The following is a 27,222-nucleotide window of genomic DNA, read 5'->3' on the forward strand; positions in this document are numbered from 1 at the left end:
ACAAATCCCAGGAGGGGAGCATAAAGCTTTCAACTATGTAGATGATATCCTACTCACATTATCAGACACCTATATGTCCATCCCAAAGCTGATCACCATAGTATCAGAGGTTTCCACATTCTATATGGGGACAGTTTTGTATATGGGGACAGTTTTGAAGACCTCCCTCTTACCTCAGTCACAGCCAGGACTCCCTAAGAACCCCTCAATTTGACTGACCTACTCATGGTCTTAAACAAATAGGAACATTTATAAAAAGAGGAATCTTTAATATATGCCACTTACCACATAAAATATAAAGTGATATATCTCATTTTGCTCACCTAAGTGTGACTCTTTGGGTAATGTCCAAATGGTTAAAAAGAATGTCACACCATGTCTAAACTATTATTTTGCAATGCTCCCTCTCCAAATTCTGCATAACCTGCAGATAATGGTGTGTGGTGTTGCAGAAAACCCAGACTGTAACTTGCCAAATTGCACAAAGGTACAGAGTTAGTAGGTCTCCAACTGCCCCATGTATAATTAAATTGGTGAGCTTCACAAATAGTGCAGAGTATGTTCTTTGTCCAAACACCACTTGAAATCCCAGTTTAGGAAGCAATAGAAAATGAAATACTGAAACGTGACAAAGACCTAGACATAGTTTGCACTAAGACCGGGAGACAGACAGAGAGAATTAGTCCTATACTACATGCCACAACATGTGCATGCATAGAGTGCACAAGCCGCTTCACACATGGATCCTTGCGCACATAGATGACAGTTCGAGGCAACGGAAAGCTCATATGGGAGGTGACGAGTAACACTGGATGGAGTTTATGACATAAGGACTCAGTTCCATGAATCATCACCTTTAATGGGATAAACTTTTTGTACAAACTGAATACAGCCTCCACCCTAAGCAGTTCTGGAGCCATCAAAGATTGCAACACCTTCTCCAGTAGGTCTTAGGCTTGGAATCGTAACTCAGACTCACCCATACTACGATATTTAGACATATAGGGTACTGAGTGATATCTGCAATATATAAAACCATATTAGATTTCATGTTCTCTTACCATTTGCTAGTAGACTTATGAACAAGGTGGGTGGAGAGGCGCATGTTTTCAGACACAGACTGGGAAAAATTCCAACAGAACCATTACAAACACTTACTGGAAATTAGATTTGAATTCAGTTACTTTAAGATACTACATAGATGGCACTGGACACCAACCAGACTTCGCAGATCAGGCCTGGCTGGTGATTCCAAATACTGAACATGTCTTACCACTGCCAGTCACATTGCCCACTTACTATAGGACTATTCTGTCTTAAAGATTTATTGGAATGCTGCTTGGTCTGGAATAATCTGCACTATAAAATTGCTGCCACATTTAACAGGTGTGCAGTACTACTCTACGATGCATCACTTTATACAAAAATCACTGAATTTAGATGCAGATGGTTCACAAAATTGATGGGAGCAAAATTATGTGTAGTCCATCTGTGGAAAACAGACATACCCCCAGCAGTTGAGGAATTGATCAGAGAAATGTATCCAATAGAAGAATTTGAACTGTTATATAAAGGCTAAATGATCAATAAAACAAATTCTGGAAGTATGGGGGAAATTCCTACAGGACTCATGTGAGTGACAACTCACCATACATAGCTGGGCTGCTGAGAGATAGCGATATAATAAGATAGATACACATTACATGGAAAAAGACAGTAATAATTATATTTCCCTATTGCACTCTGAATAGTCCAATGAAAATACTTATAGACCTATAAAGCATTCTGTGGCATTGTTACACCAAGACAATATATCACCTAAGCAGGACAGGTATAGAATATTTATTGGACTGTCCTTGGCCAGATGATCGGAGAAAAAGTGCATCTTGAGCTTCTCACAGGCATATGGTGAATGCCCAAGGAGTCAGATAACCCCAGCATACTCATGTTGTGGTGAGCGTTTGTAGGGTTGTGTGGATAAACAGCTGTCACAACTTATCAGATACACCTTGGTGTGCTGTGTTGCTGATACGCTCGTGACAATTTTACATGCCTAGTCACAATAATATATATGAAATTTTAATTTAGACGTGATCGGAGTGGTGAATATGTCTCAAAATCTGTATTTGTGGTACTCTCTTGTGCGAATGACACTTTACCTGTTGTATACTGCCTTATAACTTGTGACCTCATATAATTCATTAAAATGTGATATTCGTTTAAAACTAGTACAGTATACATGAAAGAATTTCCTCACATTAGTGCCTCTGGTTGCTCTCTCTTCTCTTGGTGCCAATCTGTCCCTATTTGTTCTACTATACTGTTCAGGATCACACTTATTTCTTTCTTTTTTTTACAAAATATGCTGCACAATTATTCAATGCAAGGGACCTCCATTGGTTCGCATCTTTGCATGGAAAGTTACTGTTGACTTGTCCAGCTCTATTGAGATGTTAGTCATATATGTCACATATTGTGAGTTGAAAACTTTCTCTAAATTTTTCTATACAGTACCTGTTTATTGTACTGCAATAAATCATAATTAATAAATAAAGAAAAGAATGTCTTCTTTGGACTGCAACACTTATTGTCCTATCCACTAATTTGACACAGGAAAACATGATATTAGGCCTACCAGTGTAGTCTGACTGCTGCAGCCCACCTTCCAAAGTAACCCTTTCATAGGAGAAGAACCTTCCTTTTAAATATTAATAAGTCACTCATTTGTAGGCTTTGTAAGTTCCCACTAAAGGTTTTCCCTGCCAAAACCAACAGCTTCAGCTGGACCTCAGCCAAAGGCTCTCCTGCTTTGCGACGCTGTCCTTTGCATGCCCTCTCCAATCCTGCACTGGAGAATTTTGACTTCACTTTCAGAGCTTAAGTCAGAGGTAAAATCTTTGACCAGGATAACCTGCTGAGCATATACCAACCTGTGCATCATGATAGTCAACCAGAAATCATACCTAGGTCCCAATCACCTATGAACAGTGACTACTGTCCCCTTACTTTTTCTTGGTGCTTTTTGCCTTAAATATCCAGAAATTCCAGCTGTGGTCCATGCAAGTAACAGCGGTGGGGCAGCGGGGCCGCTTGGGGGGTATTTCGAGGGATGATGCCTAGGGAAAATTAAATAAATAATTAGTTCTCCCTCTGCATTGTCCCTAGAATTACCCCCCACACAGCCCCACCGCCAAACTGCTGTTACCTGCACGGACTGCGGCTGAAAAATTCATATGTTGCCCATATTGGATTTTGTAATTTTGCTTCATTTTGTTTATTACATTTTGCTCTATTTCTATACACAGAAGTAAGATTTGTATTGTGTTGTGTTCTTCACTTTTTAACTGCGTTGGAACTTCTAAATGCTTTACAACACTTTCAAAACTAAGCCTGTCTGCTCTGTGGCATAGCTATCAGGGAAAGAACTCAGATTTAAATTATTGAAACCTTGGCCAGGAGCTGACAGCTTAATCACTTTATTTCATGTGGTAGAGTAATATTCACTTCAATTAATTATTCACTTTCATACATTCAGTTAGTGACATCTGGTCACTTGTTGATTTACCTAGTATGCCATCTTCCAATATGAGGGGCCTATTTATTTTTCAGAGGAAAGATGGCAGAATGTGTTGCATCTACATGCTTCAAGAGAGCCATGAGTTGATTTAGAAGTGAAGTAGGGACCACATATCTACACAACTCTTCTAAACAGTGATGGATTAAGGTGTCTTCCACTGATTGTCCTGCCTTAGAAATTCCTTTAATGTTTGTGCGATTAGTGACACCAATTCCATGTAGGACAAAGCCTCCTATTTTGAAACATTTAAGAGAGGTGAAACACCATGATTAGTTGTAGCAACAGTGGGACTCTGTCGGGCTTTTAAAGAGTTACCAGTAACATTTGTAATGAAATTGTCTGCCTCCTTGGTGTCTATTGGTTGTGACACATTCAACTAGTTGTGCTTTGATGAGAGGAGGCAAAGTGGAATCAGTGATTGGCACAGCATAGGTAGAAGGGAAATTCCGCCTCTGCAAAATGTCTTGAGGGCACCCTACGTCTCCTGTATGTCACAGATATTCATTGTCTTTGCATTGAATTGAGTCCTCCTAAAGGATTGGGGCCTTTGAAGGGTAAATGGAACCTCTGCAACCCAGGGGCTGTGTGGTCTGTTTTGCGCCTTTGGGAGATTACATTTCATCCAAATCGTTAAGGACTGCATCAATAACGGCTGTCTCCCCATCTTGCTGTGCTCAATTATAACTGCAAATAGATCTAATACCCTCCTAGATCTTAAGTTATCATTGTGAGGAATTGGGTTATTAGTCAAGGGAGGAGAAAACCCATGCAGGCGATAGCCACAATCCTTGTGAGCCACAAAAATTCACTAAATTAACCTGCGCTTAACAATCTGGTAGCTAGGCACAAAAGCAGTCAGGTTTAACTTAGATGCAATGTGTAAAGCATCTACGCAGCAGAGAAACAAAAATGAAGTCAAAACACAATAAAGAATCTCACACCAATTTAGGAAAATAGAATAACATTTAGTAAATTATTTGACACATAAATGACAAAAATGCAATCAGTAGAGTTGGAGTTATGCAATTTCGAAGATTTAAGGGAAGTACCAAAGCAGAGCAATGCCACTTGCGGTTATCTGGTCTTGTGAGACCGGGTGAAAGTCACAAATTTCGGCCGATTTAAATGGAGCAATTGGCAGATACGAGGACCAGGTCAATTCCACTGAAAAAGTTACCTTTTAATTTCCAGTACGGGACGGCGATGCTGTAGCGTGAAGTGCAGATCTCGCATTGCCAGTCGTTGCAGTAGCATGAAGAGTCGGGTTCAGTGGAGCTTTGCATAGGTAGTCAGCAAAGGCAGCAGAATATTGACATAAAGAAGCCTGTTTGCTGATATGGAGAGCCCAAAACCTCAAGATTTCTCCTTTTCTTCTGCGATTATATCAACTGATGCCACATCAAGGGTCTGGGAGGCACCTCTTGGGAATCAGGAACTCACTTCAGCAGAGGCCAGCAAAGCTCAAGTAGGTCCAGTTGCAGGTCCAGGCAGGACCACTGCAACAGACCAGCTGGACAGTTGTAGAGAGGCCTCTGGAGCTTGTTGAGTCGCTGTAGCTCAGACCAGGAGGCCAGCTACCTAGCCCTTGGAGTCACTGATGTAGCTTAAGATGAAGAGAGCAGGTCCAGTCGTCCTTCTCAGATAGGAGGGCAGGCTTCAAGCAGCTGGGCAGTCCTTCTTGTGTAGTCTCCACAAGTCCAGGAGTGTATTGAAGAGTGGGTCAGAGGGTCCCCTTTTTATACCTGTTACCAGCTTTGAAGTAGAAGACACTTCTGGTGCCTTCCCCCTACAGAGGTGTCTGGAATTCCCTGCTCACCTACTCTAGTCCAAGTATGTCTACAGGCATAATACGCAAGTGTGAAGTCCTTTGTGTATAAGCTGAGACTGTGTCTTCGAAATGTAAGTGTGATGCATGACAACTTTGGCCCCCTCAACACATCAGGATAGCCCATCCTGCCAACGCCCATCCCTTTATCGTGTCTGTCTGGAAGTAATGGATAAAGACCAACTGCTAACTATACCTAGTCATATGACCCAGGAACTGTCTGCAGGCACCAAATGGTCAGGGCAAGAAAATGCCAACTTTCAAAAAGTGGCAATTTAAGAACTGTGACGTAAAATCAGTCTTTACCATTACAGACAGTTTTTAAATTACAATTGATCAGAAAACAAATATGTACAAATAGGTATTCAAAAAGGGGGTCTCAGGGAAAGGTATTTATAGACCAGATAGTATTCTGTTCCCCTACCAAACTTATCAAACAAAAAGAAGAAAACTACAGTCTCTAAAGCAAATATCTAAGTCAGCTAGCAAATACTCAGTAAAATGAAAAAAGTTTTCAAGGAAACAACGGAATCCCATTACCCACCGAAGTGGCTTGCTTCATCATTTGGGATATCCACTCCACTGCATGCCCTTATTAGATCAAGAGGCTGCAGACTTCTCAAAGGTAGAAGGGAGTTTAGAAAAAAGTTTCCATCAATGCGATATCAAAAAATGAGGAGCTCATAAGAATATTGCGAAAGGTGCTGGTTGCCGTGCTTGTAATGTAATAACGTGAGAAAACAGGTGATGTTAAAATTGGCTAACAGGATACTGACCAACTTTAATTAATGCTACCCTGATGCCAAAACTTAAAACCGTGCAAATACAGTTTAAAAGAATAACTGTAGTAAGTCCAAAAGGAAAAGGTCTACATGTTTCAGCCCTAGGATCAATTGATCGGGGCTTTCCTCAGGACCTATAGAGATGAATAATGCTACTGCAACATAGAGAATCAACAAAAAGTGTGCATAAAATCTCAATCTAAAGCAGCAGGTTCAATACAACCTGCCCAATCCTGTGAATCCCAAATGTAGTAAATAACAGGAAAAATTGACTCATACCCGTATTTGTACGGGTGTGCACCTCACTTCACATGGCATCCGCTCATGGAATGAGGCCCCGCTCTGTCCATCGGTACCTCGATCTGGACTAAGACTTCCGGCTTAGTTGTTAATCAGTCAGCTTGCTGTGATACAGTTTAACCTTTATAGGATGTTCTATGATGAACTGAAGATGCTCTATTTAGCTGCATTTCTATATTATTGATCCATAATTGTATGAAGCTGACTCTTTATGTGATATATCAAAATAAAAGATATCGTACAAAGACTCCTGGGTTTCCCTTATTAGTGGATAGGTACTTAATCTAGCTATGCCAAGGTGCTCTTCTAGGGAATAGTGTGGTCGAACAGCCTTAGAGTTATCAGAGAGGAGCGTTAGACAGCTGCAAATACACACAATGTTCAATAAATGATGCACATGACTCAGTAAGTAGATCCAAATCAAATAATAAAAATAATACATCTCCTTATATATATATTTAGGCAGCAGAAGCAATTCATCCAGGTAAGTATGTTTTGGCATTTAAAAAGTCGACAGTGCAAATTTCAGAAGCTGCAATATTATTCAATGGGAGGAATAACAATTCAGCATTTAGGTACAGTACATTGACTTACAGGACCAATCTCCAGGAGTTGAGGTGAGTGGTGGTCAAGGTCCAAGGCAGCACCAGCAAGACACCACCAGCAGCACTAGGGCAGCTGGGTGCAGGGGTGCAAAACAGCGTTGGGTGTCCAATGTGGTTGTCCAATGTATGTCTATGGAGATAGTTTTTTGTGTAGAGAGGCTGCAGGCTCAGAGTAGGAGGCCAGTGGGACTGAACCAACAGGGGTGCTTAGGCCTTAAAATGCTCGGGGGACATAGGCACACCTTTGGCCCTCTTCTCCATGGACCAGGGGCGATGGATGCAGAGGTGTCTTTAGGCATTGGGTTTTCTTTAGCAGGAGAAGTCGCGATAGATGAGGCCTATGAACATAGGCTGCAGTTGATGTAAGAAACTCTCTGAAGGGCTGGGGGACCATGCTGGCACTGTCTGTCCACTTCAGCTTGGGTTTGGAGCAACAGGTGCAGTGGTGTCCTTAGGCATAGCGTTTTCATGGTCTTGGAATCCTCTTTGGTCTCTTTGCTTGGCTTCAGGGATAGGCTCTACTGCTAGACAGGACTTCTTGGTTTCTGGGTGAAGTGCTGGCAGGTCTAGCAGACTATGGAGACACAGCATCTGCAGGAGAAGTTGTCTTTTGGCGCACTTTTCTAAGTCAGCAGGCAAAGTTGTCTTTTGGCGCACTTTTCTAAGTCAGCAGGCAGGCCAAGTCAGTTGCTGGGTCTTCAGTTCTTGCACTTTGCAACTCTTCAAGTCTGTCTTCTACTTTCAGGTTGGCATGATCTTATTTTCTGGTGCCAGGGGCTCCCCTATATGCTGTTTTTATGGGTGTTAGAGAAGTGTAGGGAGGTACCCAATTGAAGACTGACCCCTGAGGTCCTTACGCCTCGAATATGTCCACTTTTGTTGGGAAGTGGTCTGAACCCATTTGCAGAAGGCATACGTTTGCCATCACCAAGATGGCAAACTCTGAAAAGTTGTGTTCACATGAGGTTAGGCCACCTTAGAGGTGGCACTAACCTGGGGGTGGGTACACCTATCTAAATAGCTAATTTTCCCACCTGCCCAGATGTCAAGGGCCTTTGGATGAAGGGAATCAGCTACCTGGCCTGTGAGGAGAGCCAGATTTGCATTTCACAGGGGGCAGTTTATTTGAAGCTCAACTCTTTGAATGCTAATCAGCAGGCCATCCTGTGGGCAAGGGTGTGAACACCCTCTTCCTGTCAGGCTTTGTTTCTGTCCTCCTGAAAGCTAAGACGCTCCCCCTGGGAGGTCAGAAACTTATCTTGGGTGTATTTACAAAACCACTACTGGAATCAGGGTGGGTTTGTGAATACGAAATGTTTGATACCAAACATCCCTATTTTCAGTGAAGACATGATGTAGAAGGGGAACTCGTTTGTAGCAGTGTCCAGCACATGTGTTAAAAAGGCTTCCCTGTTCACTTGTACTAGCAGAAATGGAACTGACCACCATAGGGACATATCTGTTCCTGCAGATATGTCCTCACATGTCATATAGGAGCACACTGCCTTAGGGCTGTAAGACCTGCTGTAGGGTTGACTTACAATTATTGAATGCAGTGTTAGGGGGCATGGCACACAGGGATGAGTGTCATGTCATGTTTTCACTTGTGTCTGCACCAAAAGACGCAGTCTGCTATGGCAGTGCTACATGAGTTTGGTGAGGGGTCCCTTAGGGTGGCACAAATCATGCTGCAGCACTTGAGGACCCTCCTCAGTACCTCAGGCCCTAGGACTTAGGGTTACCATGTACTAGCGACTTTTAAAGTGTGCCAAATGTATTGCCAACTGGGCAATTTTTTTTACAGTTTTTAGTAAAGAGATTGGCATTGGGGACCGGTTAGCAGGAGCCCAGTGTACTTCCAGTGGAAATCACATCATTTGGCAGGCAAAAAGTGGGGATGACCATGTAAAGAGAATGCACCATCCTACAATGATGATTTTAATACTCTCTTTTTACCTGTGTTTTTATGACTATTTAATATTATGGATTGAACATACTATGCTTTTATGTCTTGTCTATGTATTTTATTGCCTGATAATGGCTGAATAAAGAATTGAAATGAATTGAACGAGCACATATAACACGGATAAAATATTAGGGAAAAGTGATAATGACCGTATTTTGAGAGAAATAGATGATCAACAAAGAATGCATATAAATCATAGTACACAGATGTTGTCAAATTTGTGAAAGAAACATAGATAAAGAGATATTTAGATCAGGCACACTTTGAAAAGTTGATGTGTTTCTGTGTCAAAAGAAGAAATGCAGGTGAGTAAATTAAATTAAATCTATGATGAACTTAACATTAAATAAACGTTCCGGATGGATTGAACTCTATTCATAATTACTTTTACAATGACTTTCTCTTCCAGTATTTCTGGCTCACATCTGAGTTCGAGGAGAAAATCAGGCATACTATGAGTCGTCCTGCCTCACTGCAAATTCTTTGCGAATTGGATTTAATCTTCAGATTCCGACCACTAGAGGTGTGTGATTTGAAATTGAAGGTGCTTAATACAGTAAATGTGTAATTGCTTTAATGAGTATACCCTTCAGAATGCATGTTCATCCCTTTGAAGGAAGTAGTGCAGAAGGGGTTAAGAAAGTGTTTCTTAATCGAACCTTATTTTCAATTAAAAAAGCCAATTTAAACTGTGTGCTGTTTTCTAATTTACTTTTTCAGTAATTTCGTTTGTCAGTCAACGTTGTTATATATCATAAAGGGTAGTTTAAGATGAACTAAACATCAAAATAAAACCTTCGGTCATGTCATTCCGATTTGCTATTGAGCTCTTCTTAGAACATTGCATGACAGTATGATATAACGCTGATTTTTACTACACGAAGATCCGGCTCCAGTTACAATTATTATCTTGGTATTGATAAGATTTTATTTTTAGAGGACGAGCTAAAATTCGATATATAGTTACGTGTACGTTTTCTTGTGCAATACCACAGAAAGAGGAGGTTAAATACTTTTGCATCAGTTTTACTGCTTGTGTAAAACTGACAGAGCAAACATTATTTGCACCTAAACAAGTCTTGGAAAGACTTTATAATTTTTTCATAGAGAAACACATCTTCCTACCTTTGACATTTGAATACACAATCTAGGCTTAATTGTAAATAACGTAATTCCACCTTTTTAAAACAAATGTTGGAAAATAGTGTAAGGTACTCCAGCAAAGTGACGTCCATTATAGGAACCATTATGTAAACATGCTTTGCAGAGCTATTGAAAGTTAGACACTGCATTTAAAGAAGGATTAAAATGATCTGGTTTAAGCTGCAGCTTCAGGCTGAAAGCCGTCTACCTCACAAAGCAAAAAGGAACGAAAACACCCTCTCTATTTGTTTTTGAGACAAAGAGACAGCGAATCAGAATGCACTTCAGTGACTTTTGTTCCGCGATGGATGGAAGAACATTAGAAACGCCTTCAGATGCACAGACAAGTTTAAATTAACACACAATGTGAAACTACATAGACAATAGCATCATTTAATATAACATCTAGGCGTCCATGCGGTACCGAATATTCAGATACTTTTTTAAAATATAAAAGTTGAAAAGAGGGCTATGTTTAATCTTGTAAGAGCAGCCAACAATGCTTTTGACGTACCACTTTTGAATCATCTAAAATCCACAATATGACAATCGAAATCTTCAAAGATTTGAATAAGAAATCCAAATAATTCCATGGATTACAATTACTTCAAATCCAGGGTTGGAGTTTTTTTAAACTGTATAACTTCAATATACTCTTTTCAATGTAATGTTCTCTGTTTATTTTTATTGGGTAGTAAAAGAGAGGCATGGTGATGGTGCAGTGGAACCCTTAGACACCAGGGCTTTTAATACACTAAGGATTGCTTTGCCCCTGCCTAGTGACCAGACAAAACCCATTGGTTTCTGTGCTTTGATCTTTAATCAGAATTTAAAAGGTACATTTTGAGGAATTTTCTTAGTAGAATTGTTTCTAAACATATGCATGGATCGTTCGGACTTCTAATAACAACAACTGAAGTTCTATCTATGGAACTAGAAAAAGCTAAACATAAGGATATGAAATACGCTGCATTCACCTAAATGGACATTGGGCTCCCAGTAAACATGCATCGACACTTGTGTCGTTCCAAGAATGTGACACTAGCTGTGAGTTGATGTATTCGACAGAAAATCCAAAACTTCGTAACATACTGCTTTGAACACAAAACAAGTGCTTATAAACTGCTATAGTTTGAAAGCAATTATAATTTTATAGTAATTAGCAGATAAATGTATTTTCTCTCTCGCTGAAACATTTGTTTTGAAATTCTGTGTGACTTTACTGTTATGTCTGTTAAATTTGCCCCACCACTGTGCAATTACGAGCTGAACCCCATTACATGGGGATTTGCTGTGTGGGGTGGATTGTTCTGCCTTTCCAATTCCAGGGGATTCTGTAGACTGGTGGTAAATGTATGTGTGAGCCTGTGGGTGGTGTTAGGCAACTATAGGGTCGCCTGAATTTAAAGACCTCAGATCGATGTTTTCTAAGTGTGTCTGGGCCTCACCCCAATATGGCAGAGCTTATTTGGAGTGGCTGATTGCCACAGTGAGCCTTGCTTGTCTCCTCTGTGCATTTCCAAGCATGATACTCAACGAAGGGGAACCTGAGAACTTGCAGACAGGATACCAATCTCTACTAGTGTCCCTGAAGTTACTAAGTCCAGAGCACCTGGGGGCGAAGTAGCCCAGCGGTACTTACTGTCTGTTTGGTGACTCTCCCTGCTGCACCCACCACCTCACAAATAGTTCAGTATCCTTATGCTCTGGAGAAAGAGCCATTTGGAGGCAGGTTGCCCTTGAAACTGTCCATTACAGTGCCACCCTTCCATGACAGGGGGCCAGCTATGAGAAGTTAGAAGAACACTAACCTGTCTTTGTGCATTGTGAAGCGGTGGATAGTAGCCCTGTAACTAGAAACCTGATCTGGCTACCAGCAAATGACATCATCCAGTGACTGAGTGTTTCTAAAAAGTTTAAGAATGCTATATCTATATATATATATATATATATATATGCACAGGAGATCACTTCAAGGAAGAGACCAGAGGACACAGCGGGGAATTTTGCAGCGACCCTTTATTCACTGTTGCAAGGCATAATGCATTTCGGCGTGTGCCTTCCTCAGATGCCTTTCACACTGGGTAACACTCGCTCCCTCCTTTGAATCTTCAAAGGCCCTCCCATTGGCTGGAGTGTAGCTGGTTCCGCCCATTATTGAATGCAGCTGCAGCCCTCTGGTAGTGACTGCATATCCCAGCATACATCTTTCCGGTGAGTGGGAAAATCGGAACCACGTTGTGCCACTGTGAGCGCTGTTGTGCCTGGCAAAGGGGGGAGAGGGCTTTATGGCTGCTGAGTGAGTCCCATAATACAAGTGTCCAAGATTGCCTCAAGTCCCCAACGCCTCAACCCCAAATCCAGGTAACAAACCGGGCCGTGACGCGTAGATGCAGTGATCACGAGTCCCCGTGCAGTCACGGACTGCTGGTTGCAGCGGTCGCCTGCTTGTTCTGTATCTGAGGTGGGCTTGCAAAATCCAATCCCTTGGAAAAATATGCCACGATGCCAATGTTGTTCGCAAGCCTCTTTGTAAGACGGGTCCTCTGACACGCGTAACTGGCCAACGCGTGAAAACATGCACAGGAGATCACTTCAAGGAAGAGATATATATATATATATATATATATATATATATATATATATATATATCATGCCAAAAGGTTCCCCAGATACGAGGCCGCACTCCAAAAGCAGGTGGGAAACATCCTTTATTTTTCAAATCAGGCAGCTTCTCATCCCTTCATTTCTTTTGTCCCAGCCTGACGCATTTCAGGGAATGCTTTCCCTTTCTTCAGAGGCCAAGTTGAGCAGCTTAAGGATTGCATGTACAGCACTGTCCCACGCACAAGAATTAACTGCCTCCGGTGTACTGCTTCCGGTGTGCACGTTAAATATCCCCTGTTTGGAGGTGCATGCTGGGACCTGCAGTCGATTTATGCATTAAATACCCTTCAGTGGGTTTACCCTTCAGTGGGTTTAAGTGCTCAAAATACTTATTTCACGGACCAGTTTAAAAAGCTCTCCTGTGAGCTGGGATCAGATTCTGCCACTCTAATTAAGGCACCTGCTCTGCCGTCACGAGAGCATCTCAATTTACCTCGTGCAGACCCACTTCAGGGCGGTGCGTAGCCTCCACGGCCTGGAGGCGCCGTGATTAATGTCATGCCAAAAGGTTCCCCAGATACGAGGCCGATATATGTGAGAGTGAGTGATGGTGAGAGTGGCCGTATGGATGAGTGTGTGATTGTGTCAGTGATTGTAAAAGTGAGTAAGTATGTGCTAGTATCTGCATGAATAAGGGAGGTGGTGTTTATATAACTGTGTAGGTGAGTAAATGGCAGTGTGATCGATTCTTCGCATGACTGACTAGGGGTGTGAGTAACTCTATGGGTCAGTAGTGGTGTGTGAGTGTCTGAATCAGGGGCTGTGTTGATGAGTGACTGCATGTATGAGTAACTGTATGAGTTAGAGAGTGGATGTGTGTGTAGACCTATGAATCAGTGAGTGGGTATGTACTAACTGGTATTGGTGTGTCTATGGTTTCGAGAATGGTAGTCTGTATTTTAGAGTGGGTGTATAAAAGGGTATATTAAGGTGTGAGGAGGTGCATCAGATATTAAGTGGATGATGTCATCAGTGATGTCATCAGTGATGTCATTTGAGATGTTATCAGTGATGTCATCAGTGATGTCACTAACCATATCATGAGTGAAGTAATATGTGTTGTCATGAGCAGTGCATTGCAGGGCCACGCGTTATAACCATATAGTTATAGTTAAAGAGGTATAGTTATAGAGGTATAGATGCACCCCCTCCCTGAACACCTTCAGGAGGACCCTCAAGACCTGGCTCTTTGGCTGAATCAGATCTGCGTACCCCCCCCCCCCCATCAGCATCTTGAGACCCTCACGGGGAGTGGTGCGCTTACAATTCCCTGATTGATTGATTGATAGTTAGCTCAGCTAACTATAACAGCTGAATTTCTCTGGTTTTGTACAACTGAAATGCCAGCCTAACTATAACATCCCTGAAACCTTTGGCTTCTTCAGTGACTATCTAAGGTTTTTTAAATGCTAATTCCGAAACTATAACGTCCCTGAAACCTCTGTTTTTTCAGTGAATTTCTAAGGCTTTTTAAATTCTAATACTAAGTATAACATTCCTGAAACCTCTTTTATTTTTAGTGAATTTCTCAGAGAAGCAGAAGGAGGCAAGAGAACTACAGAAAGAGGCAAGAGAGTTGCAGAAAGAGGAGAGAGAGGTACAGAAAGACGAAAGAGAGGTGCAGAAAGAGGCAAGAGAGTTGCAGAAAGAAGCAGGAGAGATGCAGAAAAAGGTGAGGGAATTGCAGAGAGAACCAACAGAGGTGCAGAAAGAGGCAAGAGGGGGCAGAAAGAGGCAACATAAGTACAGAAAGAAGCAACAGAGGTGCAAAACGAGGCAAGGGAATTCGCAAAAGAGGCAAGAGAGGTGCAGAAAGAGGCAAGAGAGGTGAGGAAAGAGGGAAGAGGGGTGCATAAAGAAGCAAGAGGGGTGCACGAAGAAGCAATAGAGGTGCAGAAAGAAGCAATAGAGGTGCAGAAAAGAAGCAATAGAAATGCAGAAAGAAGCAACAGAGGTGCAGAAAGAGGCAAGAGGGGTACAGAAAGAGGCAAAGTAAGTGAGAAAGAAGCAACTGAAATGCAGACAGAGGTAAGAGATCTGCAGAAAGAGGCAAGAGAAGTGCAGAAAGAGGCAAGAGAGGTACAGAAACAGGCAACAGAGGTGCAGAAACAGGCAACAGAGGTGCAGAAAGAGGGAAGGGGGTACAGAAAGAGGGAAGGGGGTGCAGAAAGAAGCAAGAGGGGTGCAGAAAGAGGCAAGAGAGATACAGAAAGAGGGAAGAGGGGCACAGAAAAAGGCAATGGGGTGCAGAAATAACAAGTGAGGTACTGAAAGAGGCAATAGGGGTGCAGAAAGAGGGATGGGGTGCAAAAAGAAGCAAGAGGAGTACACAAAGAAACAATAGAGGTGAAGAAAGAATCAATAGAGATGCACAAAGAAGCAAGGGAAGTGCAGAAAGAAGCAACAGAGGTGCAGAAAGAGGCAAGTGGGGTGCAGAAAGAGGCTAAATAAGTGCAGAAAGAAGCAACTGAAATGCAGAGTCAAGTGCAGTGCAAAAAGAGGCATGAGAGGTGCAAAAACAGGCAACAGAGGTGCAGAAACAGGCAACAGAGGTGCAGAAAGAAGGAAGATGGGTGCAAAAAAAGGGAAGAGGGGTGCAGAAAGAAGCAAGAGAGGTACAGAAAGAAGCAGGAGTAGTGCAGAATGAAGCAACAGAGGTGCAGAAAGAGGCAAAAGAAGTGCAGAAAGAAGGAAGAAAGATGCAGAAAGAAGCAAGAGAAGTGCAGAAAGAAGTAAGTGAGGCTCAGAAAGAGGCTAGAGATGTGCAGAAAGAGGGAACAGGGGTGCAGAAAGAGGCAAGAAGGGGGCATAAAGAGGGAAGATTGATGCAGTTAGAAGCAAGAGAGGTGCTGAAAGAAGCAAGGGAGGTGCATAAAGAAGCAAGTGAGGTACAGAAATAGGCAAGAGAAGAGCAGAAAGAGGCAAGAAAGGTGAAGAAAGTGACAAGAGAAGTGCTGAAAGAAGCAAAAGAGGTGCAGAAAGAGGCAAGAGAACTACAGAAAGAGGCAAGAGATGTGCAGAAAGAGGCAAGAGAGGTACACAAATAGGGAAGAAGATGATTGGCATGACTCATATGTAAGGCCCTAGTACATAATAGGGTAGGGGGATTAAAACTACCTCTATGTCAGAGGTGCAGAAAGATGCTTCTTTAACTAGTAGTCGCACTTTTTCAGAGTGGTAGAGAAAGGGTGCTGGGCCTCTGAACAGCGCTCAAGAATTCCGCTGTGTAGGACTTACAGGAGGTACCAGGAGAGCTTCTTGGCCCCCATAGTCACTCAGGAGTAAGGTGGATTTCATCCCCCATCCCGTAGTCTGCTAGGAGGCGCGTTTGCAGAATGGTTGAGAAAGGGGGCATGGCCTCCTAAGATATCTTAGCAATCCTACTGTGTGGGACTCACTGGAGGTAACAAGAGGGGTCATTGTCCCCAAGGATATCCTTGCGGGCCAACTTCCCCTCCTATTACCTCCAGTAAGTACCAGATAGCAGGAATGTAAGTTCTCATCACAGGATATGCCCCCCTTGCCCACCACTCTGCAAATGCGTTCCCTGGCACACTCTTGGATGGGGATTGAAGTGCCCTTTGCTGCTGGGGGTCCATTGGGGCCAACTAGCCTAACTCTTACCTCCAGTAAGCCCCAAACAGTGGGATTACTAAGAGGTAGACACAGACCATGCCCCCTTTCTCCAGCTCTCTGCAAATGCACTTCCGGGTGCTCTCTTGGTTGCGGGATGAAGTCCCCTTTCCTCATGAGGGTCCCTGCGGGCCAACTAGCCCACCAGGTATCTCCAGTAAGCCCCACACAGCTGTATTACTGAGAGTGGTCCAAGGCCACGCCCCTTTTTACACCACTCTGCAAACGCGCCTCCTGGCTCACTGCTGCTTGGAGGATGAAGTCCACTTGTGTCCTGAGGTTCTCAGGACACAAGCGGACCTCATCGCCCCACCAACAGTGTGCCAAGAGGCGTGTTTGCTGAGTGATGTAAAAAGGGGCATGGCCTCCGACCACCTTTCAAAAATCCCACAGCGTGGGCTTACTTGAGGTACCTGGTGGGCTAGTTGGTCCCCAGGGACCCTCAGGAATGAAGGGGACTTAATCCCCCAACTTAGAACGTGCCAGGGAGCACGTTTCCAGAGTGCTGCAGGGAGGGGCGGGGCCTCGGAAATATGCCAGCTTTTCTTTAATTTTGTTTTTTTGGTAGGGGGCTGTGTGGTCCCCTTCCCCTTATTATGTATGGGCCATGAGGGACCCCATACCTCAGGGCCTGAGAATTTTGTATTTTTTTTTTAAACGGGAGGAGGGCCATGCGGCCCCCCTCCCACGGCCAATTTCGGCTTCGGGGACCACATCCCCGGGTCATGGCCACATATTTATTCTTTAAAAAATAAAAATAAGGAGGGGGCCCTCCTGAGGCCATTATTGGCCCCAGTGACCCCATCCCCCGGGGCTGTGCTTCGATCTTTTTTTTTTTTTTTTTTTTTTCATTTTTAATTAGGGAGGGGGGCTGCATGCCCCCCACCCCCCTGGCCACATCTGTTCCCGGGGACTGCTATGCCTCTTAGAAGGGAGAGCAGGTTTCTTGCACTTGCTTCCAAGAATCAAAGCAGTGTTTGCTATGGCAGGGCGGGATCCATGCTCCCGCCCTGCCATAGCAAATGTCAATGTCCTGGGGATGGGCACCCCGGGACAGTGCAGGAGCCGACCCTGGGGTGTGGCTGTCCCCAGGGCCTTTGAGGGCTGCAGAAGGTGGGCTGCATGGCCCCCATCCCAATGTATCAAAGTCCTGGGGATGAGGTGGTCCCAGGGGCCTGGGGGTCTGCAACAGACCCCTGCATTTAAATTATTAGTGCCCCTGGGAGGTGGTGGTCCCGGGACTGTGTAAGGGGCTCTTCATGTTTTTAATTTAAACCCCGGGGAGGTGGAGGTCTTCGGGGGCCCACGAGGCCCCACGCATATAATGAACAATGCCCCGGGGAAGTGGTGGTCTCCGGGGCGGCCTGGGCGCGGCAAGAGCCCCCCATGCATTTTTTTCTAAGCCCCAAGGAGCTGGTGGTTCCAAGGGCTGCGGGGGCCCACCCAGGGGCTTATAGAAAATGAAGCACGGAGGCCGTGCCTTTTCTTATTTTTTTCTCGGACGGATTCGTAAACCCAGCTGAAATTCAGATGATTTTTTTTTAATGCTTTTTTGGGCCCTGTGGATCCTTGTGGGGCCCCCTGAGCAGGCCTAGGGGGTCAGGGTGTTTCTACCCTGCCCCTTTTCTTGTTTTTCACCATTTTTGTACTGTTTTCTTGTGACTTGGTTACCGAGTCATAAGATGGCTGCCATCACTTCCTAGTTTGGAGTGTTGGCAGCCAATCAAAATGAAGCTCATGCTTGGGAGGGCTTGAAAATCCTCCTCGGTGCTCAGATATATACATTATATTTTTTTGAATTTATCAGCAACTACTAAAGGGATTTACACCATTTAATAAAAGGACGCTTTCTGAACCAAGAGCTACCTTTTGGCCAAATTTGGTGTAATCCCGTTCAGCAGTTCAAGCTGTAGCCTGTCCAAAATTCCTATAGGAATAACATTAAGAAAATGCATTTTGTGACCTCCCTTTTTTTTATCAGCCCCCGCTTGACGAATCACCCCGAAACTTTCAGGACAGGAGCTGACCTGAGTGAACCACTAGGTTTGCAAATTTCACGAAGATTCGTCAACCGGCGCCAAAGATATTGGCAAAAGAAAAAACACTTTTTGATCAGAAACAAGGTCCTAAATATAACTACCTACTGGCAACCGCCAGCAGCTAATATATATATACATATATATATACTGCTCCAAGGTTGCCCGATGTGTAAGAAGCACTCAGACAGCAGTGTGAAGTGCTGCTCAAATGAGTTGGCTGTGAACTGCAATATGGGAGATGTAGTACCGGGAATTAAAATCCACAGATGGATGCACTGTCTTAGCTGTAAAATCCATTTGTAAGCCCTGAATGGCCTCAGTAGGCAAATCCGTCCTTAATCTAAACACAGTTGCCCCACAATGAGGTCAGTAAATACCATTCCTAGTGGCCCCCTGGAATGACGGATTGGTGCACTCTTGGCGGCTAGGGTGCCGCCTATAGAAACTGCTCCAAGATTTGCCCGACATGTAAGGAGCACTCAGACAGCAGTGTGAAGGTGCAAGCCTTTATCTGAGGTATGGACGGTGTCCGTCATGCTGAAAACTTCAAACTGCTTTTCCATCGTGCTTTATGCATTTTAAATGCTTTCTTCATCAGAGGCTTGACAAAAAGTTTGTGCAGTTCCGGTCACTTCCCCTCATTGAATCACTGCTACATGACATGCCTCTTGATGGGCTGGCGGTCGCCAGTAGGTAGTTATAGTTAGGACCTACTTTTCATAGGAAAAGCGTTTTTTGGTTTGCCAATATCTTTGGCGCCGTCTTGACGAATCTTCACCAAATATTCAAAACTAATGGGGTGGACCAGTCAGCTCCTGTCTTGAAAGTTTTGGGGTGAGTCATCAAGCGGGGGCAGAGAGAAAAGGGGGGTCGTAAAATGCGTTTTCCACATGTTAATTTCCATAGGAATGTTGAAACTTGTTACAGCCTGAACTGCTGAATGGAACTACACCAAATTTGGCAGAAAGGTAGGTCTTGGTCTAGAAAGCGTGCTTTTTAAAAAAATGGTCTAAATCCGTTCAGTAGTTCCTGAGAAATTAAAAAAAGAACAATATCGATATCTGAGCACAGAGGAGGAGTCGCGACTCCTCCTGAGCATGAGCCTACTTCTGATTGGCTGCCAACACTCCAAACCAGGAGGTGTTGGCAGCCATCTTGTGACTCGGTAACCGAGTCACAAGAAAAAGGTGAAAAAAAGGAAAAAAACAAGAAAAGAGGGTAGGGTATAAACACCCTGATCCCCTAGGCCTGCTCACGGGGTCCCACAAGGACCCCAAAGCCCAAAAAAAGCATTTTTTTAAAAAACAATCGGCTGAATTTCGGCTGGGTGCACAATTCCAGCCGAGAAAATTAAAGAAACACGAAGCGCAGACTCTCGCGCTTCGTAATCCTTAGGCTGCCGGGTGGGCCAGGTCCCTGGGGCAATATTCATAATGTATGTGGGGCCGGCAGGTGCCCCTGCAGCCCCAGGGACTGCCACCTTCCCAGGGCTATATAGTTAGTGGGGGTCCTCGCAGGCCCTGCCAAGCCCCAGGGACCACAACCTCCCCGGGGCTTCTTTGAATTGTGTGGGGGGCCTCGTGGGCCTCCCCAAGCCCTGGAGACCACCACCTCCCTGGGGCTTCTTTGAATAATGAGGGGGGCACGCAGGCCCAAGGGACCACCACCTCCCCTGGGCTTCTTTAAATAATGAGGGGGGCCTCACGGACCCCCCCATCCCCAGAGACCACCACCTCACTGGGGTTATGCAAATGAAGGGAGAGGGCCCACGGCCCGTCTCCTGGAGCCCTTGAAGGCCCTGGGGACCACAACCCCCAGGGCTGGCTCCTGCAATGTCGCAGGGTGCCCACCCCCGGGACATTGCTGTTTACTATAGCAGGGAAGGAGCTGTGCGGCTCCCGCCCTGCCATAGCAAACCCTGCTTTGCTTTTTGGAAGCAAGAGCAGTAAATCTGCTCTCACTTCCAAAAAGCAAAGCAGATTTCTTTTGCACAAGGGGAGCTGCATGTTAGCAGCCCCCCTTGTGCAAAAAGCAATGCCGGCTTCCGCAGGAGGCGAGGAGCTGGCTAGGACCGTGGGGACATTGTGGCTCCACTCACGGTCCCCAGTGGAGTGGCCAGGCCCCAGGGGATGGGGTACCCGGGGCCAGAAGTGGCCCAGGAGAGGGGTTAGATGGCCACCCTCCCCTCTAATTAATTTATTTTATTTTTTAAATGGGAAGGCAGGCCCTGGGGGATGGGGTCCCCGGGGACATATTTGGCTTTAAGAGGTGGGCCACGTGGCTCCCCTCCCAAAAAAATTAGAAAAAAAGAAGGCTGGCCAGGCCCCGGGCAATGGGGTCCCCAGGGCCAAAAGTGGCCCAGGGAAGCGGGGTCACGCGGCCCCCACCATAAAATAACAAATTAAAAGAAAAGAAAAAAGAAACCAGCAACTCGCCGGAGGCCCAGCCCCCTCCCAGCAAACACGCTCCCTGGCGTCTTCTAAATTGGGGAATAAAGTCTCATTGAATACTGTGGATCCCTGGGGGCCAACTAGCCCACCAGGCACCTTCCGTAAGCGCCACACAGCTGGATTACAGAGAGTGGTCCGAGGCCACACCCCCTTTTTACACCACTCTGCAAACGTGCCTCTTGGCGCACTGCTGCTCGGGGGATGAAGTCCACTTGTGTCCTGAGGACTGATTCCTAAATCAGTACTAAAAATGTCAAGCAGTAGCACCCTCACGTAACATAGCCAGTGTCTTTTTCTTTGGTTCGCCCTGTGATTCACTGGACAGTGGGAGTCGAAAGGAGAGGACCTGTATTTAATATGTTCATGGATGACATAATTGACCATGGTCCAATTAACCACAGTCATGGCTTACCTCATAATAGGTTAGAAAACCAAAATCTTACTTTTCCCCTCACTCTAGCAATCAAATGTTTCTATGCTCATGATAAAACAAGTAATTTTTATCGGGTTTGCTATGCAAAGTAAATAGTTGTGTTGCAATGACATTTTTGCTGGGGTGCAATCCACAATGCCTGAATTTGACATATTTGCTGTTTCTCAGGTCTATGCAGTAATGTGAAGTCTATATTCAATAGTTATATTATCTTTTGTTTGAAGTGACTAATCACAATTCAAATAAGAACAAAGCTCAATAACACAATCATTTGACTTAACAAACATACACTCAATGTTGGCATGGTGGAAAACAAGTAATATGAGTGTGTGGTTCTTATGATGCATTTGTTTACTACGCCTTGCAGGCAGGGAAGGAATGTTTGCTCCCACTTGGCCGTAACAAAAATATGTTTCCCTGCCTGCAATGATGTGGGTAGGAAAACTATTCTGTCCTAGGGGTGGACTCCCAGGGACCGAGTAATTGAGCCGGCCTCAGGGAACAGGCTCAGGAAGGGGGCTGCATGGCCTCCCTCCCTTTTAGTTTACTGAAACCCCAGGGATGGGGACACTGGCGCCTTTTAAGGCTTGGGGAGAGGGCAGCACACCCTCAACACATTCAATGACGCATTTTGGCCCTGGGGTATGGGTGCCTGGGGCCCATTCAGGATCCAGGAAGGGGCCAGAGCACCTTCCTCCCTTCATTTTGTGCCACAGCCCTAGGGAACAAGGTCTCCACTGCCTCACTGAGGCCCATGCCTCCTCTCCCAAAATAAACATTCTGGGTCACCGCGGTAGAGTTTTGTAAAAGATGCACAGGACCCAGTGCTTTAAAGAAAAAAATGTTGCCACTGATTTGTGAATCCTCCTCGAATTCATGGTAAAATGTATCCCTACCCTTCCCCCGATGCTTTTTTAAAACATGTTTAAGGATTCTGGACTGAGTCCTGAGTTCTAAGATGCCTGTTGATGTGGTGGCAGACAATCAGACTCCCACCCTGGAGGCCCACCTGCAAAACGCCGAGTGCCCGCTAATGTCTGTCCGGCCCTGCAATCGGATCTTAGCAGGAGATCTGAAGGACCCGCAGATCCTCTTCAGCATGAAATAAACAAAGTTTTTGAGCATTAATTGCTCAAAAACTACTGAACGGATTTACAACAACTCACACGATATGTGGTGTCTATATCATCTGATGTCAAAGAGGAGGCAAAACATTTCTGTAGCTGCATGTCTCATATTGCAAAGCGGATGCAATGTAGCTGCTGGTACCTAAACTTAGATAAAACTGAGGTCTTACTTTTTGGGGAATTACTCCACCTTTTGGAACTCATCATTGTGGCCATCTGATCTTGGCCCCCTTCATTCTCCTGCTCAAAATGCTAGAAATTTGTGAGTTATCTTTGATGCCAAACTGTTCTTCTCAGAGCAAATTAACCAAATCCCCTCTTCGTGATTTTTTTGCTCAGGACGTTAAAGAAGGTCTTCCTGTTCATTCCTCTGGAACTACAAAAAACAGTGTTAGTGGCAATCGTCATCTCAAAGGTAGACTTCTGCAATGCCTTGTACCTGGGCACTCATAAGCAACTGGCGAAAAAAAACTTGAATCCCTACAAAATGTAGCTACTAGTTTGCTTCTGAAATTCCCTAAGTTTTCCCTTTCTCTCAATCGTTGCAGGGTCTCCACTGGCTTCCAGTTAGGAACAGGATCAATTTTAAGGCACTGTGTCCATAAGGCTCTTCACTGGACAGGACCAGAATATTTTCAGAAAATTTTCTCCTGGTATTCTTCCAGTCAGAACCTTAGAGCTAGTGAAGCCAGAATGGTAACCGTCCCCAGGATAAACAAAGCTAGATGGGGTGACAGGACTTTCCCCTTCTGTGCTAGTAAATTTTGAAACTCTTCGCCTCTAACTTTGCGATCCCAATCCAACCTGCTGTAGTTATTGGTAGCAGCTAAAACCCTGGCTTTTTTCTGAATCACTTAGTTAATCTTAGTGACCTGCACTCTCTTTACTTACTATCTGATGAACAACTGCTAGCGCTAAGACACCCTTGAGTAATTGTGCATAATGCAAAAAAAAGTCCATTACATTACATTAATTTACATTACATTACATTACAAGAAGCACGCTTTCTTGACCATGATCTAGCTTTTTACCAAATTTTGAGTAGATCTGTTCTGCCGTTTAAGCTATAGCTGTGTCGAATGTTCTTATGGAAAAATGATTTGGAAAATGTGTTTTGGCACCAGCCCTTTTTCTCAGCTTGCTTCACAGATATCCCTCTCCTCCAATGCTTGATGCATCCCTTCCGAAACTCTCCAGGAAGGAGCTCAGGTGGAAAAACTTTTTGGGGGCAAGTTTTGTGAAGATTTGTGAAACAACAACAAAGATTTAAGCAAACCAAAAAATGCATTTCCTATGTAAACGCAATCCTAATTATAACTCTCTAGTGAAAACTTGAAATGTTCTTTACTTTCCTCTGTTACTTAAGTCAGGTACCATTGCCTGTATATTTGTATTCTTGAAAGTTCAAAGTGTAAATCTTAATATTAATGGTATTGACTTTGATAGAGCTCTCAATCACAAAGATTGTGAAAAACTGGGTTGCTGGTTGACTGGGATGTGAGGCATGGTCAAGCAGCAACAACAATACTTCTCAGAGTGAAGCCCAAGCCAACCCTAAATTAACCTGTGTTCAACCTTCTGGTAGCTTGTACAGAGGAGTGAGGCATAACTTAGAGTCCATGTGTGAAGTATTAGTGCAGCACTTAAACTGTAAAATATTGAAAACACCACACAAAAAGGATCCAACACCAAGTTTGAGAAATAGAACTTTCTTTAATAAATACAAGTTGACAAAAATGACAAAAATCCTATCAGTAGAACCAAAGATATTCAATTTAAAAAGATTTAAGTAAAAATAGTTCCAAAAAGCACAGAGCTCCGACTGTGGATATCTGGTCAAGCCACACCAGGACAAAATCACAAGTTCACGCCGACCACAATAGAGCGCAGGTCGGCTAATGGGTCTCATTTAGGTCCGTTTAACAAAGTTCCTTAAATCCTGGTTAGCGGAGCATTGTGTGGACCAGCGTCAGAGATACATCATGCAGCCGAAGCGATGCGTTTGTTCCAAGATGAGATGAGGCTGCAATGCAAGGGCCTGTATCGTCATTAAGAATCCCATCAATGGGGCTTGCAATGCAAAATCGGGCATCAAGGAGGCAGCGCACAGTGAAGTGATGCATCAGTTCCTAAGAGCTGTGATGTAGAGTCCAGCATCAGAGTCAAGGCTGCAGTTGATGGGGGATGCGGGGGCCCAGCACCAAGAATGCATTGCACAGTCAGAGCAAGGCAGCAGGTCTGAAAAGCAGATGCAAAGTGGAAGCCTGTTATGTCTCTGAGGCTTCAGATCAGGAGGCCAGCCAACTAGCCCTTTGTGTCACTCTGGGTTCTGGATTCAAGAGATGCAGGCCCAGTCCTTCTCACCCAGGCAGGAGGACAGCAGGCAACAGGGCAACAGTTCCTTAAGAGCAGCAGTTCAGCAGAGTGGCAGTACAGCTGTCCTTCTTCCTGGCAGAGTATCCACAGGTCCATAAGTGTTCGGAAGAGTTGGTGTCTGATGTCCAGGTGTTACAGTAGTGAAAAACGAATTTAAGATATTTTTACAACTAAGACATGAAAACTTAAATATATATGTCTAAATTTCCAAATACATTGCACCCTGCACTTGGGGTTGTCCAGGGCCTTCCTTTGGGGTGACATACATATATTAAAAGGGAAGGTTTGTGTCTGGCAAAAGCTTTACTTTGCTAGATTGAAATGACAGTTTAAACTGAACACACAGGTTATGCAATGGTAGACCTGAGGCATGTATGAAAGTGCTACTTAAGTGAGTCACACAACCAGTGCTGCAGGCCCGCTGGTGGCATTTAATTTACAAGCCCTTGGCACACTTAGTGCACTTTACTAGATACTTACAAGTAAATTAAATATGCTAATTGAGTATAAGCCAGTGTTACCCTGTTTCAGGGGAAAAGCACAAGCAATTTAACACTGGTTAGCAGTAGTAAAGTATGCAGAGTCCTAAGACCAGCACAAATGAAATCAGAAAAACAGGAGGCTTGAAGGCAAAAAGGCAAAATGTTGGGGGAAACAACGCCAAGGATGCCAGATCTAATGGGTGTCCCCCATCTATAAGTGGGGAAGCCTACCCAACCATTCTGGAGTTCTCTTCACTAAGGGGAAGAACCTGGAGAGACCATCAGCATTGGTGTAGTCTGTTCCAGGATGGTGCTCCACCACAAATTCCCTTCCCTGTAGGAAGATGGACCACCTCAATAGTTTGGGATTCTCACACCTCATCTGCATTAATCATCAGAGGGGGCTGTGGTCTGTCTGAACCCAGAAGTGAGCACCAAACCGGTATAACCTTAGCTTGTTCAGTGCCCAGACCACTGCAAAGGCTTACCTTTCTATTGCACTCCATCTCTGTTCCCAAGTAACATCCTACTGATGAAGGCTACAGGTTGATCCAGGCCCTCTTTGTTTAGCTGTGAGAGCACAGCCCCTATGCCATGCTCTGAGGCGTCTGTCTGCTCAATGAATTCTTGGAAGAAGTCAGGGTAATTGATCATGGGTGCTCTGCACATGGCCTCCTTCCAGGTGTCAAATGCGTTCTGGCACTCCACTGTCCAGATCACCTGATGTGGCTGCTTATTGAAGTCTGCTTTCTGCAAACTGTGCCATTCCCCCTGAACAATCCACTGTAATAACGAGTGAGGCCTAGGAAGGTTCTCACTTCCATCTGGGTGTTGGGGGGTTCCCAAGCCAGAATGGTTTCAATTATGACCCTGAGGGGCTGCATCTTGCCTCCTTCCACTTTGTGACTGAAGTAAACCACTGAACCCTGCCCTGTTTGGAACGTACTGGCCTTGATAGTCAGGCCTGCCCTCAGCAGGGCATGAAGAACTTCTCTAAGGTCGCACTAATGGGCCTCCAAGCTGGAACTGAAGACCACAATATCATCTAGATAGGCAGCACTAAGGTTCTCCAACCCAGCCAGAATCTTGTTGACTAACCTCTACGTGGTGACAGAGCCGTTCTTCAACCTGAATGGCATTACCCAGAACTGGGAGTCCCCTTCTGGGGTAGAGGACGACTACCTCTCTTTGGCTCCTTTAATCAAGCCAATCTTCCAGCACCCAGGTGTTAAATCAAGCATGCTGAGGAACTTGGCTGCTTCTAGCCAATCAATGACCTCATCAGCTCTGGTGATGAGGTATGCATCAGTCTTTATGACCACATTGAGCCCATGGTACTCCACACATAAGCTAAGTTCTGGAATTCCATTTGGAGGGGCAGCCTAGGGGACCATGACCACGGGGCTAGACCAAGGGCTGTTTAAGGGCTCAATAACCCCTATCTCTGGCATCTTGGAGAGCTCCTTCTTGATGCTGGCTCTCTTATCATACAACCTGTAAATTTTGCTCTTCACAGGTGTGCTGTCCCCATTGTCAATATCATTGGGTACACCATGTAAAGAGTCCTGTGGTAAGGGAGAATAAAGAGGCAAACTGCCCCGACAACTGGCTAGTCTCTCTAATGGTTTAGGGTCAGTGTAGGGGAGAGGCTGACACTTTCCAGTGACTCATCTTGCTCATTGAATTAAAGGAGGTTAGGGAGAGGTTCGCTGTACTCTCATCATCTGTAACAAGGAGGATGGTTAACTTAGACCTCTTGAAGGATTCCCGGGAGTCTTGAGGAAATCTTGAGGTCAATCAGGTAGATTACATCATTC

General features: G+C 44.5%; 1 protein-coding gene across 1 annotated transcript in view; it reads left to right on the top strand.

The window, feature by feature from the left end:
- Positions 1 to 9,484: 9,484 nt before the first annotated feature.
- LOC146829121 (protocadherin-20-like) overlaps positions 9,485 to 27,222 on the top strand; it is a 284,916-nt gene continuing 267,178 nt past the window's right edge. The window contains exon 1 of the mRNA XM_085606656.1: positions 9,485 to 9,578. The gene's annotated coding sequence lies outside the window, so the exon portion shown is untranslated. The remainder of the gene's footprint in view (positions 9,579 to 27,222) is intronic.

This window comes from Triturus cristatus, chromosome 5_2 (genome assembly GCF_964204655.1).
Source record: "Triturus cristatus chromosome 5_2, aTriCri1.1, whole genome shotgun sequence".
Taxonomy (NCBI): Eukaryota; Metazoa; Chordata; class Amphibia; order Caudata; family Salamandridae; genus Triturus; species Triturus cristatus.